Here is a 17,036-nt window from a genome sequence, read left to right on the forward strand (position 1 = left end):
GAGAGCACACCCACATTTGGCGCGCGAAAGGCTGTCTGTGGAAAAACGAGGACGAATCATCTTGAAGCAAAGGCGGATCTTCAATTTCAGTCTAAAACCGACAATGGATTCACAAACTTTAAGATTAAATACTTTGTTGGACAATGTAGAAAATCGTTTAATATTTAGAAAAATGCATAATATTCGTCCGGCTCGAAATAATGTACTGGAAGTTAATACTTAAAACGCTATGGGTTAAATGGAAAGTGAAAACACTGAGCAGGCCTACATCAAAACAAACTTTTGAGAACTGGTGAGATACCTTTCCCTGCACCACCACTTACACGGCAGCTTACTATATCAAGACAAGACTTGAACCTTGGGTAGGGCAGGCAAGCATGTCAGGACATCCGAGGAAATGTTTATATTTTTCCCAAGTCATTGAAGAGCATTGCATCATCAGCAGATAAATCCTTAGTAAACCTCATCATGGTGTCTGGCAGCTCTTTTTGAAACACATACTCATAGCTTGCAATGTCAAGACTCTGTTTAGTCACTAACCTAACGACACCATATCATTTTATTTTTTTTTGTCACTCAGAAATGTTCTTTCTTTCTTTCTTTCTTTCTTTCTTTCTTTCTTTCTTTCTTTCTTCCTTCCTTTTAAATTTTCTAGAGAATTTACATCTCACATAAAAATTTCAAGGCTATTTGTGTACCTGAGAACATTATATTTGCATTTATGTTTGCTTGTATCTCTAGACACTCACTATTAAGGATTTTAAATAATTAGTTGACAAAGCCAGGGTTTGTGTATAAATGTACTCCAAAAGGACAAACATTAAGTTAAAATGATGAACACATATACAACGTTGTTTTTATCTGTGTATTCCATTACTGAGATCCAAACCTAGAAATTAAAAATAAATAAATCTAAGAGTAAAAATAAAGTTGAAAATAAACACGGAAAGTAAGAAATAAGCTCAATTAATCAGTATGTAGTTAGTATTAGTATTTATTCAGTATTTATTGAAGTCAGTTAGGATTTGTTTTATCAAGTCATGTATTCCTTTATTATTTATTTATTAATAAAGGCCTCATAATCCAAGACATTTATGACAAGGATTTTTCACAAGTGTTATTTCTTTGACAAATATACACAGTGTTTTCGGAAAATAAAAGTGAAACTCTTGTTGATTGGCCAGTCAAGGGCAGGAGGTCTGTTGTGTAGGTATAAAGACATCGAGACAGACAAACACAGATAAACATTGACTGCTGTGTTTTTAGAAGGTCACCTAATGAAGGAAAGTGCCCTGCTGATTCTGGGCAATGGGTGTGAATGCATTGATTCATTATATGCGTTAGAAACGTTCACCATGAAGATTGAGCTGCTGGGGTTTTAAGCGGCACCAAGGAATCGAGATAAACACAAAACACAATTAAAAAGTGTAAAGTTAATTTCCTGCTGCTCAGATGACTTGCCAAATCACTGATAAATGAAAGCATGAAAGGGACCTCATTACCCCCTGAACGTATAATGCATTTGTTACAGGTCACTTATGAATCTCCATTTCCTAGAATGAGTAAAACAACTGTAATTATGCCCCCCAAATATTGATTAATAAACTCTGTGCATCACAAATGGATGGAGGTAGACAAGGACTCATTTCAAGGTTTATTTACCTCTGTTTTCTTATTTATTTTTTTGTTGTTTGGCCTGTTTATTATGCAAATTATTTCTAATCCTCTTTACCCTTGATGCACGCTCCTGCGTTGCACATTTCCATGTTGCTTATTATTGGCTTATTAAACCATCTTCAATAAGTAATGTTTTGGATGGACATACTTAAGTAACCTATATCTTAAACCAGTTCAAATCAACCCACATGGGTGTGAAAACGATACTCAGCGTTTGTTTTGCTCTTATGAATATCATCGTCTGAGCTGGATTAAACTGAGCCATGTATGCATGTATGAATTCATGTTTGAATATTTATAATCAACAAAATGTTCATTAAGATTCTCATTCAGCTGAGTCTCAAATGATAGTGCCAGGCTTTCCAGGTTGTTCACAAACTAATTGCACTTTTCTTCATTTTTGTTTAACTCAAGAAGAAGAAAAAAAATCCAAATTCATCACATTGCATTTTAGCAGCCACATTAGTGAGTCCTCATCAGTTTCATGTTGCCATGGCATCAGTTAATTGAATTCTTTTGTTTGGATTGGGATTACACAGCAGTAGTCATGTGGAGATGACGGTTTGCGTAAGCGACGTTATACCTGACTCCACATAGAGCTCAAAGCTGAGCCCTCACAAAGAGCTAATCATTTAAAAGGATACTTCATTCTGAGTAGGTCTTTAGTGCGTCTTCCCTGAGAAGAAATACCATCCTTCAAATTATTGTCATTTTACCAAAATTCATTTGAAATGAAATGGCATAGGTTAAGTGAAGTGTAGACTACTAAAGCGATATTTTAGAAATTACCTACATTGTTCAAGTGGTGGTCATGCACCACTATGAGGTCATACAATTGTTTATTTGGGACTTAAAAGCAATCGTTTTATTCCAAAAACTGCTGCAAACACGATGACCCTCAAGGGATACCACTTCAAGCGAGCGAATTGACCACATTTATAAATGTCTGCCTACACTCAAGTGCTTGTAACCAACAAAGAAGGCGTGAAAAAACTAGGACATGACTTGTTCTAGGTGTTCTTATTATGTCTGATCTTTTTGGCATTTATTTGCGGCGTTTTTCACAGCACAAAGAGTTTAGACTAGATCTCTTCATCAGCAGGCAATAACATGCCGTTCTATTCTGTTGTTTTCCTTCAGGACTGCATGTTTTTTTTTAATAGTTTCTCAGTCAATCTGCAGCAGCTGAACAACTGAGCCGAAATAAATGGAGGGTCAGGCCAAAAGTACTATTAAATACTATAATATATATTTTCCACTTGTTTATAATGAGAGTGGAACACCTTCAGAGCGGCAGGCTGTTGGCCTGATCCCTTCGCTCAGGCTGGGTGGAGCACAGCCGCGCTGTCTGGATTCTTTGAGGGCTTGAAAGGAAAACCACCCAGAGATTTAATATCCAGAGGGACTGAAAGCTTGCTGCACTCACGGGAAATTTTTAGTCCTTTTTATAAGTTAGTAATATAGTGTCCCAACAGATCCAGACAAAACCGTGGGTGTTTAATATTACTCGGTGATTGTTGAGGGATGACTAACATTCACCCTACATTGTCTGCTGGTGTAATCACAGATCTAGACTGGTTATGTGTTGTAAGACATGTTCTAGGAAACTTTTTTGGCTTCTTAACAGACCTGGCTGTGCCAACTGATGTGATATATAAAGGCAGGGTAGTTTTGGAGTTTGTAAGATTTACATTAAATATATTACAAGTTCTAGATAAGTTTTGAGATTTTTTGACTCACTTGACCACAATGGCCAGCCAGCTTTTTCAATTATATATTGCCCTTTAGACTGTACACATTTTCGAAAAGCAACCATTACTTTTCAGGCTAAAGCTAAATCTCCTTTTACACTTTTCAAAAATAACAATTAATGAAATTTAACATGTGCATCAATTTCAAACGTGTATTGTGGCAGGTCACTCCCACAGTGTTTGTCTAGAGGAAAGACAATGACACCTCATTTGTGTCGGTGAAAGCATGTTGCAGTGATCTGTCAGTTTAGACAGCAAGGCTGTTTAACTCCACTAATTGTCAGAGTAACATGAAAAACAAAGCTCTTTTTATCTGTAATTGAATTATGTACAGAGCAACAGTCGCCATGCAGTACAAATCAGAGACAGAAGAGGGACTGCCTGAATCTTGAGCTATGTGAGTCTGTCACCAGAGGCGGCAATAAACTCCATGCATTGATTGATCTGCGCTCATTAAAGTGAAGAACCAAAGCCTGCTCATGTTTCTTATGTGAGCATTATTATTATTCAAATAAAACTGATTTAAGCTTTTAACCACAGCTTGTATTATACTCAAAATGTGTGTGAAAGTGAAATCTGCAGTTTTTCTACAGCATGGGGAGTTTATCTGTCATGTATACTCTGTTTGACTTTAAATACAGTTATTTGTCAGATGAAGCTTCCACAGACGACTTTAAAACCCATGTCCTGTCTCAGCGATACTGTGGATTCACGTCACAGGCTTGTATAAGCACTATGTATAACTGTGTCTTTAAATAAGCTCTTTATGGGGAGCTGTTCAGTTTACCCTGAAATGAAATACATGTTTATGAAAAGATTAAAAACTAGGGGGAAAAAATCTGTCCTAATTATATAATTCCACAGGCACTGCACTCATGATTATCATGTTAACAACATGACAATCTCTATTTCCCTATGTGTCAGTTTCCTGGTCTGTACGGACTACAGGGACACTTGTGTAGTTGTACACAGATTTTGTAGTTGACAGATGAAGACATCCAGATGGCTGCGTGGAGTTAGTCACACTAGCCTGCTATGCTAGTCCAGCATGTAGAACTAAGTAGGGTTATGGTCATTTAATGATGTCTATTTTGGCCTTTCATGTCATTCTACAAGCTTAGTGTGCTACGTTACCACTTAGCCCTAGGATAAACAGCCAAATCACATCTTGAAACGCAAGTGTGGAGGCGCCTGACACGCACATCTGGAGATGAATAGTGCTCAGGCGTTCAAAATCGCAAGCAGAAATCTGGACTTTCATCAAGGTGACTGTATGAAAAGATTTTACTCCCACCCATGTGTCTTGTCTTGCTCCCTTCACGATCGATGGAGATGAAAGCGAGGAATGGAAAGTATAATTGTCTGAGTGATTTACAGTTGATCAGATATGAGACCTCTTTCTCATATATCATACCATGTAGAGCTACACAAATTCCTTTTAGCTTAAAGGTAACACATAGCGCTGATGCTAAAGGAAGAATGGAGCAAAACACTGTATATTTAACTAGACAGTTCACTCATATTTTTTCTGAATGGGAGAAAGTGCAAGTCTCGTCTTCCAAGTAAAACAGCAAATCACCTCTTGGTAAATTTAATGTGTCATTGTACTTCATTGCAACAATCACCTGGACCAACCTGAAATCTGCTCAATTAGCATTAAGTATGCATACAAGAAACAACATTTAATATTTAAATGTGAGTTTGGCAAGCATTTTTTTCAATTTTGGTATTTCCTCATTTAAGTAGAATGTTGGTCTTGGAGTTCAGCTTGAAGTTGGTTTTGGCTGCCCAGAGGCATTGCAAATATGGATGCTGTATAAACAGACTTTCTTTGAAAGAGACTTTGATGTAGCTTGGCATATCTACGTGCACTTTAAAAGTTTGATTTCAGTCAGACTAAAGCAATGATTTGGCTACTTTAAAATGTCTTGAAAATACTTTAGTCTGACTGAAATTGTACCATTCTGGTTTTTGTAAAGAAAACTATCCAAGCTGGTTTCAATGTTTATACATAGGTTTTAAAAACTTAAATATCTAAAACTTAAATATTATTATGTATTTACAGCTAGAAAAGTTTAAAAAGTATGAATTTTTAACATATAAATATATTTTAATAATTAAATTTTACCATTTTATATATATATTTTGGATCCCTTATCCCACCCCATAACCACCTGTATAGAGAGTATACAATCTATAACAGGCAGAAAAAAACTGACCATTTCTTTAAAATATAAATTATACAGACAGAAGTGTAATCATCACCATAATTTATTTGCTGTTAAAATGTCAAAAAGTAGTACCAAAGTAGTCAAAGTGACGTGTGTTGCATTCACAGCAACTCTGATGGTATAACATATTTGTGTGCGCTACAGAGCAGAATTTAAGTAAGAATTTAAATATCCTGAATCATCCTGTCATATCCTGATTCACTCCATGAAGGTGCAAATATCTCGTTCAAACATACATCATCAGAAACTCAGCGTGTCACAGTTGGTGACAAAGCAGGCGATAGCTATGGAGCATGTGATTTCACTGATGTAAAACCATGTAATGCTTCTTTAGGTGGCAAATTCTAAATTTGAGTTTGAGATTGGACGATTATAGTTGCTACTAAGAATGGAGACGAAGATTGTTGATTAAAGACTGACTGATTGCGCGTTGATTGGGGTCTATTCCTTACAAAAAGCAATCATATGGATTCTTAAGATTTGAATGAGAGTGCACAATTAAAATTGATTACTTTTATGATCATTTTATATTGTGATTTTGGTGTATTTTATGGTCATTTTTAAGTCAACAATATGTAATCCTTTAAGACTCTAGTTGACACTAGAAGTCACACAGAACAGAATAAAATGTTGCAATTTCAAATTAAGTAAACAATCCACTGTATTAAACAAATGCAATTGAAAATATAATTGCAAATATTATATGAAAAATGTGTACATTTGTAAAGTTGTTTATATGTAAATAATTTATTTTTATATACTGTCAATAGGTTAATTATATGTTATTCACCACACTTTAGGTAAAATACCTAAAAAAAAAAAAAAGAAGTAAAAGCAAAAGAAGTAACAGAAGTATTCTTGATCTCAGTAAACTATCAGACCTAGATAATGTGACTGTAGCTCAACTTCACTCGAATCGGCCTCTGCATTGCTAGATGGGACACGCAACATGTATATCTAAACCTTTAAAAATTTAATTACGCATTTTGTCATGTATATTCAGACAGACAGATGAAGACCATAACTAAAATACTAGCTGTAGCTCAATTAGAACTGCATGTAAATCCACTTACTGAGACATTTTATTAGTATAATGGAGAAAACTGGCTAACAGCCTTCATTTTATGTGAGAATCAGACTAATGACCTCTTATGTATTATTCCCTTAGGATGGTAAGCCACTTCCATGAACACCCGATTACAAAAAGATGATGAATTATGTTTTTTTAAAGCATCAAAATACCTCATCACAACTGTTGTTTAAGTTATATCAGCATGAATTAAATGTTGTCACAATGGTTCATTTACATCAATTCAGTCTTACACTGATGTTCTTCAGATCATTAACATAGCGCAGCTGTTCTGCCATAAATAAGATGGATCTTAGCTTACCTTTCAAACAAACCTCCTGCCCAGGTACAGCAGACAGGCATGAACCAAATGTAGCAACGGTCTAACATTACTCAGCCGACTCTTATAAATCAACCAGCCGTGAGAGAAAGAGAGAGAAAACAGCCCGTGTGGGTTTTCCATGGTGTGAAATAGTAGACGGTGGCCCCTGTTTGAATGTGAAGGATGGCTAGCAGAAAGGTGTATAATTTCAGTGTTACCCCAGCCGCCTCAGGCAGCCCTTAAATGCTGACGGTACTCAATTTGCTGATCCGTGACCCACCAGCCACGTTGCATCACCTCGCTATGCTGCCATCCGCACATGAGTGTTATCCAGACATCACTCCCTTGGAATTCATGCTAATTTGTTTGTGCAAATTTGCTGCATGTTAAGACATTAAAGGCTTCATATTATCTCCCCTATGACTTACAAACCAGCACAATTTGTTTCACTTTATGATATAATTATTAGCTAAATTTATTATGTATGAACATAATAACTTCAAATTATGCAATAACAACAGCTGTCGTTATCGGGCTGAGAGGGAAATATAGGTGTGAATTTACTGTCCTTGAGGCGTGTCACAGATATGAAGCATATTGGTTTTTAATTTCACAAAAGCACAACCAATAGTGATCCACAAACCTTCAGCAATCATTGTTCAATCAGGAGGCTAATGACATAAAACACAGGCCCAAATGAGCTTACTTTAGGGAAAGCCATTGAACACACACACACACACACAAACAAACACACTTTAATGACATGTACTCAAGCATCTGTGGTGATGAAAGCAAACAACACTGGTTCCCAGCAATCCAGGTTTTGAAGACTGTCGTTATATTCACATGGGCTCATTACACAACACATTGCTTTGGTTGTATACAGAGGCACAATAAGAGTAAGAGATGTTCCACTCATATGAAAATTAATTAGAGTCATAATGCACAATATGGAGGCTATAGTCCCACAGTTACAGCCAATCACTTTTTTTATTTTTTCATAGAGGAATTGTGTTTATATATATATATATATATATATATATATATATATATATATATATATATATATATATATATATATATATATATATATATATAATTTGTTAATAATACATCTGTAAAAATTCTTTAAATCTGAGTTATAAACACAATTTATTATACCATTTTTTATATTTCCTGATTTGAAATAAGTTATTTAAATGTAACACTGACAGACATAATTTGGAGATTTTAGTCTTTCCTCATTCAAATACATAAGAGACAAAGAAATGCTGTCTAGGAGGTTTTCTAAGATGGCTGCAGAGTGGATTTGTGTACATTGGCACATAGGTGATTGTAGCTCATACAGAATTTAACAGCAGTGTTGCAGTGATGATCAGTCATAAAGACATGATGATATACAAACCTTGAGATGTCAGTTTGCCTGAGAAGCACCATCAGTCGAATGGTCAGTTGGAAGGGAAAAAAGACAACTGACAATCACTATATGGATTCCACTGGCAGTTATTGCAATTATATGTGACATATAATCGTAAAAATGTCAATATGTGACGTGTTTTGAGATATAGCATTTTTGCAACAGGATGACAGGCACTAATAAACATGCTACAGCAACCTCAACTTCATTACTTCATTATTCCTTTATTAAATAAACTATGTGAAAATAATATAAATACTATGTCTGTATTTGAATTTGAAATTCATCAGAACATTCAGTGTAGGTTGAGAGAAGTAAATTGATATTTGATGATACCACATCCAGTCATTAACCTACGCACCTGAAATTTTATTCATCGTTTATTCATATCATTTTGGCTGTTATTTATTTGTTAATTCATGGTAAAATATGCCAAAAAGTAAACAACCCAATACCCGAGTGATTTCAAAAATATCCAAGGAGTGCTGGCTTGATGCTGAAGTATCAGATCCTTGGCACTTGCCACTCATTGATTTAAATTCCAGATTTTGTAGCTGCGTTAAAAGAAAATTCAGGAGATGACAGGAACAGATGTTTATACAGTTTTTGTGATGCTGTATAGCAAAAGATGTGCCTATTGATGCAAGATAACAAGACATTATATAAATATAATGTATGTGCATACACAGACACACTTTAAACATTACATATATATGAAACATTACACCTTGCATCAAGGTTACAATATATACAGTATATATTACAATCACAAACATCATAAAACTTTACATACTGTGGGCTTAAGAGAGAGAGAGAGAGAGAGAGAGAGAGAGAGAGAGATGATAGAGTACTACAACTAGTATACAACATCAAAGCTGTCATAAGATGTTCCGAAGTGCTTTGTTTATTTCACACTGTGCCAACTTCATTTACTTCACATTGTGCCAATCTAAGCTTGAGGCCCCTAGCAGTCATATTCCCCGGGGCAATGGCCCCTATTGGCTCAGTCAATAATCCGTCTTTGTGTAGAGCTTTTGTTTTTGTTTTTTAATTAATCATTTTTCATAGAAAACAACTGAACGAAACTGTCATAAACTTTACAACTTTTTTTCACAGCACTTTAGAAAGAAAGCAATAAAAAAGAATATTTTTGCATCTTTTTGGATTAAAAATAAACACATGAGAAGGCTGGAAGGCGAGGGAGAGGGGAGGAGAACTGCTTTAGCCCTTATTGATAGTCTGAGTGCTCATAATGAGATGCCAACAGCTCTCAGCAAAGTTTGAAGTCATCTCCATCATTAAGGAGCCCACATGGACTTTTGACTTTAAGCATAGGTAAAATTTCCTTGAGGGAAAGAAAAGAGGGATTATGTGAGCTTTGAGGGGATTGGAGCACGTACATCCCAGTTCCTCTGCCTTGTTTCATCTTTTGATACAGTTAATTCTTTGTAGGGTAAAGGAGGAGGTGAAAGCGCTGACTGTCAGCTGAATATACTCTTTCTCTTTCATTTGTGCTCTTCCGCTTCGTCCTCCTCCTTCACTTTTCTCTTCCCTCACCCCTTCTTCCTCTCTTTCAGTCTCACTTTCTCTCTCATTTCCAAACGCAGTGCTCTTTTACTCTTTCTCCTGTTTTTGTTGCTCCTGTCACCCCACAAGTTGTTTTCACTGTTTGCTCTTCTCTGCACCCCACTTTCCATCACAGTGGGCATAACATACTGATGCTGACAGGAAGACTCCAGAGTCACATCCGAGTAAGCTGGCAGCTCATTTTCCCAAGCTTATTCCAAACACACTGCTGTGTACAAATAAGCAGTGTTGACCCCTCTCTGTGCCACATACAGTAAGTGTCTGTGCTTACTAAACCTACTCCCAAATTGTTCAACACAACGGAAACACAAACAACAACTTGTTTCCATTTCAGAAGCGCTGGTATTGTGTACAGATTTGAATAGGAAAAGCCGACTATCATTTCTGAATTTGATTTGAGGTAGAAAAAACAGGATTCAATTTCGGAATTTAATTTTGAATTTTAGGAAGTTGAAATACATATATGTAAGGGTTGTTCTTAATAATCTATCTATCTATCTATCTATCTATCTATCTATCTATCTATCTATCTATCTAATATATATAGGCTTAGGGATCTAGAACATGGTCATGCAGAATAAGACATGAATATGTGCTTTGTTAGTACAGTATATTTTAGTAGTATTTTTAAGAAACAATTATTTATTTATTTCAATACTTTTTTTTTAGTTCTTGGGACATTGCTACTTTTACAATTCATACTGTAAATAAATCATAAATTCTGAATGGTGTCCAGGCCTGTTACTGGTGTGCAGTGATCAGTTCTTGTTGAGTTTCTCTGCACAATGTATTCAGCAGGATTGTGTGTTCTTTCAAAATGACAGTACTGTATGTTGTTAAATTATAAGAGACACTCTTTTGGTCAAAAAACAAAAACAAAAAACATTATTGAAACCTTGTGTTAATCCCACATCATTCAAACTCGTTCTAATCTAAAGAGAGTTAGTTATGATGAGTCATAAAAGATGTAGTAAGTGCAGTATGCTGCACAGCTAAATTATTAATAGGGTATTTTTGCCCTTGCAGCAATGCGGGCAAACACTGACTATTTACATAGCTGAGACTGCTTCAGGTGATGTACTGGAACATATAATTGTAATGTTATTATAATAAGAACATGCTGGAAATTACGTTCCAATTGTACAAATGTTCAAAGCTCATCCTTGGGTGCTATTCTGATCTAAAAGTAGATCTGTGTTTTATGACAAGGAGAATGTTCTAGAAATGTGTCAGTGATGACAGGCACCACTAAGTAATAATCTGCCGGACCTTGAGGACGAAAGAGATTTATAGGGATGGGAAAAATGATTTTGGTTCAGGCCGCGAATAGCAAAGCTGCTTCGAATCATGAATTTAATTGAAGAAGCATCGGCTGCACAATGATATCAGATAATTAAATCAAGAAACAATTGTGCTTTATGTCATCTTAAAATCTCTGACTTAACATGTGAAATCTGAAACCGCCACTCTGAAAGACACAAAGCTTCCAAAAAAATAAAAATTGTTTTAATTCCCAGGGATAACTTAGCATTAGAGGAATCGGGGAGCTCGTTGTCATGGAGGGCAAGATTAGCAATTATTCCTTATTCCGAGAGCTCTTCAACATCGCCAGCTATGTATAACAAAGGCCCTCAAAGTTTGCACTTTGCCTCTGAATAGGTATAAAATCCTTTTATTTTTTTGCTATTAAATTGAAATCCAGGTCCCCTGACATAACAGATATGGCATCTGAAAACTTAATAAGTCATTTTCACAGCTCATCAGCCATTCTCCTTCCAGAATCTTATTCCAAGAGCCATGGACATCGCAAGCCTCAGAGGCCAGGAGGATAATGTACTTTCTGTCAAATTGTGACACTTGATTGACATGCGTAGACAGGTATTAGGGCTCATTTTCCACCCATACATCCCTGAGTTAATATATCTCTAGATGGCTGTGAGGAAAAAAAGGATGAAAATAGATTTGTTTGGATGAGTGTTTACTCCCCTGGATGCTTTAGAAACAAAGCCCTAAACAACATCCTATCAAAGCCAAATCTGTAAGCGAATGATTCGTTTGATTGTATGAAGTGGAATATCTGACCTCACAGTCACACTTCTACAGGATGGATAAAGAATTTCATGAATAAAAGTCTTTGTAAATAATGTTAGATACTCACACAACCATGGTCGTATTTGCTAACATTAATGTACATCCTTGGGTTCTTTGTTTTTGCTATGAAAACAAGCACTTTAAGAGCTCTCCTCATGTTTACATACCATGCGCAGTCATGCAAAAAGAAAAAAGAAAACATAAAACAATCTTAGAAAACAATACCGGGTGGCTGGGTGGCGAGCCAACCGTGTTTGTGACTCTGACTTTAGACGAACTGCCTGGATCATCCTCTTCATCTTCGTTGTGGTAGGACAAAAACTAATTCAGAGTTAAAAAAAAAAAGGGCCCCAAAGGTGAAACTGAACTTTTGTCAACCAAGGCAAAACGAACCGAGGACGAACTGAGCTCAACGATTCTGATACGAGAGGGTTTTGTTTTGTTTTTGTGCGCACTTTATTATTTTAGTTTGTTATTTTTCATAAATGTGTTTTTGCTTGTATGTATGTTTCACCCTGTGAATTTAATACAGGTTTGTCTAAACTGTCATTCTGGTGTGGTATTCCTTTTTAATTGATCTTCAATTCTCAGGCTCTTAACAATTTAGCGTCTTCTGATTCTGGTCCAAATCGTATTTATGATAACTTCTATGACTACTTTAGACTATTAAATCTATGTACGTTATTACTACCTCGTAATAAGGGTTACATTATTGGCGAGCCAGCCAGGAGCCAGAGACATTGAATATCAATATTGAAAGAATACGCAAAATGGATTTCATACAGAAGTCAGGTGTTAAAATTCCAAATTCAGTGATCGTTAGTGGGGTAACACAGGTAGCAGATCAGGATGAGCAAGTCGTTGACTTCCTTAGGGAGTACGGTTCCATCGAAGTAGCCATTCTCGTTGATGATTCTAAATCAGAATTTTACCAAAACCTGATCATTGAGTTTTCGAGCGGTTCAGCTTTAGTGAACTTAGAGCCACTTTTGCCATTCACACACACAGTGCAGGGTGATCCATGTGCTAAATATGTTGTAAAAGCATTAAGCAGTGTGTACACTACGCAGATTGGCAGTAATGCTACAAAAACGTATCTAGCTGAGTTAAAGGGCTTAGCCAAGCTAAGTGGAAAAGACTATGGGGAGGTGTTGAAAGAGATGATGTCTCAGATTGGTGAAGATATTGAAGCTATGAAACCCGTAGGTATAGATGTCTCCCCTTCACATGTCGAGACCCCAGTTGTGACACTTCAACCCCCTACCCCTGAAGATCAACAGCCCCTAGTCTCACTCTTGAATGCCCCACGGGAAGGAAATCGCTTAAATGCCACTGATTCAGTCCTGTTCACTAATGGAGGGAAAGCTCCGTCCCTTTCAGTGAGTGACATAAACCCAGCAGAGATACAGAAGGTGGTGGTTGAGCATATTGTGAGGAGTGAAGGTGTTAGCCCACACTTGCAATCTCCTGTAAGGCTTCGTTCTTTTTCTGGAAAAGTTCCCAGACCCAGTAACGAAGCTGATTACGACACTTGGCGCTCACACATCGAACTGCTTTTAAATGATCCTAGCATGTCCCATCTTCAGATCTCAAGAAGAATACTCGAATGTCTACTTTCGCCTGCAGCAGATGTTGTCAAAGGGCTACGGCCTGGATCACCCCCCATCGCTTACCTGCAGCTCTTGGACTCAGCCTTTGGTACTGTTGAGGATGGGGAAGAACTTTTTGCACAGTTTATGAACACCCTTCAAGACCCGGGTGAGAAACCCTCCACTTATCTTCATCGATTGCAATTAGCATTGAACCTAGCTGTGAGAAGGGGTGGGGCTGCACCGGCCGATGTAGATAAACACCTACTCAAACAGTTCTGTAGAGGATGCTGGGACAATTCTCTACTTTCTTGCCTGCAACTTGAGCAGAAGAAAAGCAACCCCCCTTCATTTGCTGACCTCTTGCTGTTACTAAGAACAGAAGAAGACCGACAGTTAGCAAAAGCTAGTCGCATGAAAAAACACATTGGCACCACCAGGCAACGTGGCCAGCTTCAGCTCCAAAGTGCGTGGGCCTGTGCAGAGTCAAGAGAGAAGTCAGAGGTCAGTCTCAGTGTTATTGAGGATCTTGGGAGGCAAGTAGCCAGTTTACAAAGCCAATTAACCTATTTGATGGCACAGAAAAAGACAAAGGGGGCTGATAACAGGGGAGCAGCAGGGAAAAGTCCAGGCAGAGTACAAAAACTTGATCGTGTTGACACAGACATGCTAAAACAGACAAAGAAAAAGCAGACTAACAGACCCAGGCCTTGGTACTGCTTTAACTGTGGGGAGGATGGGCACATTGCCCCAGTTTGCACAGACAGGGCAAACTCTGCTTTAGTAGCTGAAAAGAAAAAAAAGTTAGAGGAGAAGCAGCAATTGTGGGACGCACAAAACCGTCTCAACTTACCTTTAAACGACTAGCAGTTCCTGTTGGGGGACAAACAGGGACTGAAGAGAGTCAACAACGTCCCTCAGACGTAAATGGTGAAGACAAGGCTGAAGTATGTGCTAATCTAAAACACTCAAGTAAGAACCACCCTTTTAAACTCCCTAAGGGGTTGGTTGGTACCAAGAGTACAGCTAAAGTCCACATAAAGGGTGAAGAAGTCAGCTGCCTACTAGATACGGGTTCCCAAGTAACAACAGTCCCCCGGTCATTTTATGAACAGCACTTTCCAGAGCAGGATATTAAGCCACTACATGATCTCTTGGAGGTGGAAGGAGCGAATGGACAGTCCGTACCCTACTTGGGTTACATAGAAATGACTGTAACTTTTCCAAAAGAGTTTATTGGAGCGTCAATGGATGTAAATACACTCGCTTTGGTTGTTCCTGACATTCGAGCCACTTCACAGTCTCTTGTGCTTATAGGCACCAATACGCTGGATGTACTGTATGACATGTACTTCGAAGCCGGATTGACACGCCATCAACCAATCCCACATGGCTATAGAGCAGTTCTTAAATGTCTTGAGCTTAGACAAAAACAGACCAACAACAGTCAACCCAGTGTAGTAACATTGCAAGGTAGAAGTTCTAAAGTCATTCCAGCGGGTGAAACTGTAGTAGTTGAGGGAGTTGCTTTAGCTTATTGTTTGCAGAATGAGAAGTTTGTTGTCATTGAGCAGCCATCATTACCCTCCTTGCCGGGTGGCTTGTTAGTAACCGCTAGCTTAGTCGACATTCCCCAGCAGCGGCCCTATAAGCTACCAGTAGTCATCAGTAATGAGTCTGACCATGATATAGTCATTCCTGCTAAATGTGCGATTGCAGAGATAAGTGCTTACCAGAGCATCTTGTTACAGGAGCACAGTGTAGTAAAACAATCAGAACCCCTCCCAAAATCACCAGAGGCTCAGTCAAACAATAAGCACAACTTAAACTTCAATTTCAGTGAGTCCCCAATTCCATCTGAATGGAGAGAACGCATCACTCAGCAGCTCAACAACATGCCCGACGTGTTTGCACAACATGACTTGGATTTTGGCAGAACGGATAAGGTGGCACACAACATAAAACTCTCAGATGAAACTCCTTTTAAACAGCGTGCAAGACCAATACACCCACAAGACATCGAAGCTGTTCGCAAACACATTCAGGAGCTTCTTGATGCAGGAGTCATCAGAGAGTCTGAGTCACCGTTTTCGTCACCGATAGTAGTGGTCAGGAAAAAGAATGGCCAAGTCCGGTTGTGCATAGACTACAGGCGTCTGAATCTCCAGACCATAAAAGATGCATACTCTCTTCCAAAGCTGGAAGACACATTCTCAGCGCTCAGTGGTTCCCAGTGGTTCTCCGTCCTTGATTTAAAGTCTGGTTATTACCAAATCGAAGTTGAGGAAGCAGACAAACCCAAGACCGCATTCGTGTGTCCACTTGGGTTCTGGGAATTTAACCGAATGCCTCAGGGAGTGACTAATGCACCAAGCACATTCCAAAGACTAATGGAAAAGTGCATGGGGGACATGCATTTAAAGGATGTGCTAGTCTTTATTGACGACTTGATTGTGTTCTCAAAGACTCTAGAGGAGCATGAAGCAAGGCTGATGAAGGTGCTCACACGCCTCAGAGAGTTCGGGTTGAAATTATCACCTGAAAAGTGTGTCTTCTTCCAGACGTCAGTCCGTTATCTTGGGCATGTAGTTTCCAGGAATGGAGTCGAGACTGATCCAGAGAAGATTGCTGCTCTTAAGACTTGGCCAGTCCCAAAAAACCTGCGAGAGCTGAGATCTTTTCTTGGGTTTGCTGGGTACTATCGGAGGTTTGTTAAGGGCTACTCCAACATCGTTAAGCCCCTCCACAATCTAACCTCTGGTTACCCACCTTCTCACAGGAAATTAAAGTCAGATGAGAAAGCAGGTCAGTACCGCAACCCAAAGGAGGTCTTTGGGAGTCGCTGGACACCCGCTTGCCAGCAGGCATTTGACCTGGTGATTGAGAGCCTTACCTCCGCCCCTGTGTTAGGTTTTGCTAATCCCCAGAAGCCCTATGTACTCCACACCGATGCAAGCACCACTGGACTCGGTGCTGTTTTGTATCAGGAACAGGAGGGTCAGTGTCGAGTCATAGGCTATGCAAGCAGAGGGTTGTCAAGGAGTGAGAGCCGCTATCCAGCACACAAGTTGGAATTTTTAGCACTCAAGTGGTCAGTGACAGAAAAGTTCAGTGATTATCTCTACGGCAACCACTTCACCGTTGTTACTGACAGCAATCCGCTGACATACATACTGACCTCAGCAAAACTTGATGCGACAAGCTATAGGTGGCTGGCAGCACTGTCCACTTTCTCATTCAAACTTCTCTATCGTCCAGGAAAGCAAAATGGCGATGCAGATGGACTGTCCCGCAGGCCTCAT

The sequence above is a fragment of the Cyprinus carpio genome, chromosome B20 (assembly GCF_018340385.1).
Source record: "Cyprinus carpio isolate SPL01 chromosome B20, ASM1834038v1, whole genome shotgun sequence".
NCBI lineage: Eukaryota > Metazoa > Chordata > Actinopteri > Cypriniformes > Cyprinidae > Cyprinus > Cyprinus carpio.